Source organism: Nestor notabilis, unplaced genomic scaffold (genome assembly GCF_000696875.1).
Source record: "Nestor notabilis isolate BGI_N333 unplaced genomic scaffold, ASM69687v1 scaffold18443, whole genome shotgun sequence".
NCBI classification, from domain to species: Eukaryota; Metazoa; Chordata; class Aves; order Psittaciformes; family Psittacidae; genus Nestor; species Nestor notabilis.
Genome location: NW_009922672.1, coordinates 26055 through 31835, shown reverse-complemented (window position 1 = coordinate 31835; position 5781 = coordinate 26055).

Sequence of the window (5781 nt, the reverse complement as noted above, 5' to 3'; positions counted from 1 at the left end):
AGGAAATACCTTCATGATAAACGTTGTGTGACTGCAAAAAAGAGCTCAGTGAATGATTATGTAAGCTAATGAAATGACATTTTAAAGCAGGTTTCTTTCCTGTTTGCATACAATGTGGATGGTTTTGTTGCTCTTTCTTACCATTTAACAACAGAGTGCATTATTTCAATCCTGTCACTGAATGGTTTTTATATGATAGATGTGAGAAAGACCTGTTTTTGCAATTTGAATCCCTGAGGAGGCCATCAGCAGGCTATGATGTGAGTGTTGGGGTCTGTAGCTGACCAAAGCAATAGCACATCTCTGTAGCTAAAAAATAATAACTAAAACCAAAGAAGAAACCCACATAACTGATATTACTCTGGGAGCCGATCTTGTCTTGGGGTGATGCTCTGGAGTGATCCTCTCAAGGATATCTGGTTGCAAAGGGAATTGGGATCTCTTTACACTCTGCCTTTGCACTTCGTTACGGGTTTATATCTTTGTAGGTTGGTTGTTTTATTTTAAATTTAATTTTCATTTATTGGTGTGCCTTGTTTCCCTTGGGGAGAAATCTCCCTGACACTGTAGGGCTAGGTCTCTTTGTGTTCCTGTCTCTTAAAGCAAGAATGCTGTCCATGCTTTGCTATCAGGCTTGCCTCCTGCTACCTCCCTGTGTTTCTGAGCTCAGTTTCCCATTGCATAAGCCCTGTCAACACATTGAAAAACACATCAATTTTGACAAGAGGGTAGAGATGTCACAGGTAAGTGCCGAGAAGATGTGCGAGCACAGGAATGTGCGTGGAGGAAACTCAGATTAGTGCTCTGCTGGAAGCAAAGCTGTTGGCTGAATGCAGATGTATTATTAGACATCAGAGGATCTTTGCAGTAGGGAGACAAATCAAGTTTCGTAAGGAGTTCCAGTAGAAACTGAGTATTCCTTACCCTTCCTTTGTGAGAGCAGGGAGGAGTGATCTGATGAGTAATCCTGCACTGCTGTAGGTGATAGAAGAAAACAAAAGGGTTTGGGTACAGGCCTTCACCCTGCCCCTTGGGGCTGAAGCGGGAGGGAGGTGAGTGGATATTTTAAATGTCACTGTAAAGGCATTTGCAGTTGTCCTGATAATGGTGCCACGTAATCACTGGGGCCAGGATTTCTCTGGCAGAGATGCACAGGGGAGGTCTGCTTGGGGATGGCACCAATGCAGATTTGACATACTTATACTGAGGTTCTTGATCATTTTGGTCACTGAGGCTTTTCCTTTTTGAGGCCTCCTGAAACAGGAGAATGTATTTTTTTTTTTTCATTTTCTCTTTCTTTTAAAGAGATTTTCACAGAATGGAGGGCTTGGAGCCATATTTGAGTCTTGCAGGTGAGAAGCTGAGTATCCTGAGTATTGTCACTCAGAGAGAATGCGGGAGGCATATACCATGTATTGAATTGGAAGGAAAATAGAAACCTTCCTCATTTGGTGATGAGTTTGGTGCTGTGTTAGTTTCTTTCAGATGCAGCATGTGACAATGAAGTTCTTACATAGGATTGTGAGGCAGCCTCAACTAGAAGTCTTTTTTTTTCCCAATTTAATCTGTTTAAGTTTGGAGATTGGCAAATATAATTAGTACCTGCCTCATCCATTCTGAAGGGCTGCTGCCGAAAGAATCCAGCACGTCTAAAATTAGGTTGTTTTTTATTTAGGGTGATTTACTCAGCTCCTCATCTTTATTAGCAAGTGAATCTTTAAGTTTAAACTGCCTCTTTCCTTGCTTAATTATACTCCAGTGTTTGGGCGCAGTCTGCTGGGAAACTATTAGGGGGGGAAATAGCTTTGACTTCTTCTTTTGATGCAGAGTTTGTGAAACTTTGTTTACAAAGCTCATTCTGGAGAAAAATGAGTTTTTATTTTTCATCTCGAATATTGACCATAGGTATACTGAGTACTTCATGAAAAAATAAGGTCTTTATATGACTCCCTGTAAGAGGATAGTAGGAGCTTTAATTCAAAAGCATGATCAGCCCTATGTTTTCATTAATAAAATTTGTGAATGCAGATTATCACAGAATCCCAAATTGGTTTGGGCTGGAAGGGACCACAAAGCTCATCCAGTTCCAACCCCCTGCCACAGGCAGGGACACCTTCCACTCGAGCAGGTTGCTCCAAGCCCCTGTGTCCAACCTGACCTTGAACACTGCCAGGGATGGGGCAGCCACAGCTTCTCTGGGCAACCGGTGCCAGTGCCTCAGCACCCTCACAGTGAGGAAAAGAAGTGTGTTCAAGGCCAGGTTAGATTCTATTGATAGAAAGAAAAAATGTATCGTGGTCAAAACCAGACTATGGTAACGTGTTTCAATGCTGCTTTTGTCCTTAGACTTGCCATGTTTCTCACAGCTAAAGGTAGAGGATCAGTTTGGGTATATTTAAGTCTCTGAAAAATGAGAAGAATGAACGTAAGCTGGTGGCTGGCTTGTGCTTTGTTTGTGAGAAATTTGTGATTGAGCCATGGGGAACTGGGTTTATATCCCTCCTCTACTGCCCAGTTGTGCTTTTGTCACACACAAGTAGCTCACACTGGGAGACCAAAGGAGGAGGAGATAACTTCTCTTTTGTCAGGTGCTTACTCATGTTTTTTCATCCTAATAGGCTTTGGTCAAGCTGGAAGGAACTTTGTAGCATATATTTATGTGTTTTCCACACTATGGAAATTAGAAAGGGGCTTTATGTAGGGAGGGATCTCCTTTGGGATAGCTTCTGAATCTGCACCAGAAATAGCATTTTCTCACTTAACTTTTGATAGTTTTGGTAGCTGAAACTTGTCATCTGGTTGAATGTCCCCTTTTGGACACTGACTATGTGAGGGTTTGCAGCCCTTTGGACCTGTTGCTTGTGGAGTCTGCAGAAAGTCTGGGTTCTGTTCTGAAGCTGTGGAGCCAGGCAACTGTAAACCTCTGTCGTGTTCCATGTTAAACCGGACTCATCTCTTCCAGCTAGGTTATAATCACGTCCTCATTTCTTTTTGTCCTTAATCCTTTTGGAGCAGTTTCCATTTTCTCAGCAGCATTGGCTTTGATGTCTTCTCTGGGGCTATAGCCCCTCTCCTGGTTAGAAGCACTCTTACAGCCAGCAAAGTCATCATTCAAGTGCTGGGAGCAGATGTGCTTTCCTGGGATTTGATGTGTGTTATACAGACATTCTTGTAGTTGTATTTTTACAGATGCTTTTTATCTCCCGCTGCTCACCAGTGCCAAGTGGTGTTCTGCAGTTTGATATCATGTGATACGGTGTTTTGATAACAAAGCAGAGCTGGAAATTAATGCTTAACTCGAACCAGGGATCCTGGCAGTTGGGTGCTGGCTCTGTGCACCAGCACATTTTACTCTGCTTCAGGAACATGCTTTTGACAGCCTCCTGCTTGTCTCCACCTCTGTGCTTCAGAGGTGTAGAACCGCGGGCTTCCATGGAGGCCCATGAGTGCAGAGATGAGCTGCAGGGGCATGTTGGCCACCTCTAAGTTCGTGACTGCATTGTGCCTCGATCACTAATGAGCACTCAGACTTAATCAGAAGCTAAATTGGGACCCTGCGCTGAGTTTGCAGCTCTTAAGAACGTGAAGCAGGAAAGTGCTGCTGACTCAAGTGAAAGCATGTGGAGGTCTGCTTGCGAGAGCGTGTGCCTGTGCTTTTGGCAATGCACTGGCAGAGGGGAAAGTCTCCCACACTAAAGAGCCTTCAAGAATGTGGAGAAAATCCTCTTTTAACTCTGTAACCTACATTACATGCTTGGACTAGTGGGAGCTGTAGCATCCCTTCTTTCATGAGGACTCTCAGGTCCTTCCAGTACAGTAAAGCCTTGATTTTCCCCATGTCTTTGAACCTTTTTGCAACAATTAGGGAAGTTAGATTAAACCGAGCTCTGCTGTTTTCCACGATGATGATAATGAGTTGGAAATGCTCCCTGTCTGTGCTGGGGGTGCAGTAGTCTGAAAGCCTTTGGGTAGTTTATCCCTGCTCGGTGCTTTTATATCAAAATGATTTCTGTAGACCTTAACACTGATGGATGCACATGATGAGGGACAGCAAGTACTACTGCAGCTGATTCTGGGGTTTTTTTGGTGCAGCCTAGTTTCTCTTATTCCCTGAAAGCTATTTTTAGTAAGTGGTTGAGTTTTTTTTTTTTTTAATTGAGTGAATAATCAGTATTTCATTCACTGCCCTTACATATGCTTAAATATAGTATTTACATAATCTTCTTATATGCTTTTCCTCCTGCTGCTCCTGAGTTCATAAAGGAACCAGGTTCACTCTTAATAAGAGCTATGAATGAACTTGCCCAGAATAGTTCTATTGGGCTGTGGCTCAGATTTATTGCCAAAATGATAATTTATTTATGCTTCTGGAAGATGGTGTCATTCTTCATGCATAAACGGCTTGTTCTGTGCCGGCCCCGTCTGTTTCCTTTGGTGCTGTTAAGAGTAATTTTTCTGTGTACAAATCCCTTGGATACAGTCTGTGAAACCGTGGGTTTTTTCCTGCTTTGAAAGCAAAATGACTGTCTGGTGGCAAACTTCTGTATTTTCCCTTTTAGGCAGGTTCCTCACCTTGAAAAGACCGAGGCGGTGATTGACATCTGTCAGGCTCCCCGCGCAGGAGGTTCGCACACCTCTCCTCGGGCCTGAAGCCTCGCTGAGCCGTCGGGATAGCGGGAGGGGGGGCAGGGAATGAACTTGTCCCGCAGCTCCACGGGCGCTGATGCTGCGGTGATGGGCTTCGGGTCCCCGCGTCTGCCGGGAGGGAGCGAGGGAGCTCTCCGTGGTGCCGAGCGCGGCCGAGCGGGGCCGAGGCTGGCCGATCCCTCCTGAGGAGCCCTCCTGCGCGGAGGCTCCAGTCCGCTGATTCCCGCGTATTCCAGCGTTGGATCTGTGTGTGGCATGGGAGCAGATCTAGTGTCTTGCTTCGGACACATGCGACTCACCCCAGTTTGCCAAAGGTACAAAGTTTGGTTGCTGCATGCAGTAGATCAGCTCCTCATGCTGCTGGGAGCTTCAGCACGCCAGAAGTGTAAACTTCGAACATTAGGCCATGGTCATGTTTCCTGGAGATGGAGTAAATATAATATACCCTAAGTAAATATAGCTGGTGTTCCTATAACTGCATGTTCTTTTCTCCCTTCGCTGCATTTCAGCTCATGATGGCTGGCTTTTCTGTAGCCCACGTAATGCTCAAGAGTGTTCCCAGCTCCACTGTTCCTTTTCCATTTCCTTTGGCCTCCTTGTGCAGTTTTTCTGAGGCAAAGCTGCCTGCTTTCTGTGTAGGGTCAGTCTGGTCCAAGTGTCAGCAGGTGAGATCACAGTCAGTGAACCACGGTACTTCTGAGGCTGGTTTTGCCAGCCCTGCTATGAACATATGCAGCTTCTCTCAGCATTAGAGCCCGTCCAGCTCTGGGGCAACAACTCAAGTGGGACGTGGAGCTGCTGGAGTGAGTCCAGAGGAGGCCATGGAGATGCTGCGAGGGCTGGAGCAGCTCTGCTCTGGAGCCAGGCTGAGAGAGCTGGGCTGGGGCAGCTGGAGAAGAGAAGGCTCCTGAAGGGGAGACCTTAGAGCAGCTCCAGTGCCTAAAGGGGCTCCAGGAAACCTGGAGAGGGGCTTTGGATAAGGGCCTGTAGGGACAGGACAAGGGGAATGGCTTGAACCTGCCAGAGGGGAGATTGAGATGAGCTCTGAGGCAGAAGCTCTTCCCTGGGAGGGTGCTGAGGCACACAGAGTGCCCAGAGAAGCTGTGGCTGCCCCATCCCCGGCAGGGGTTAAAG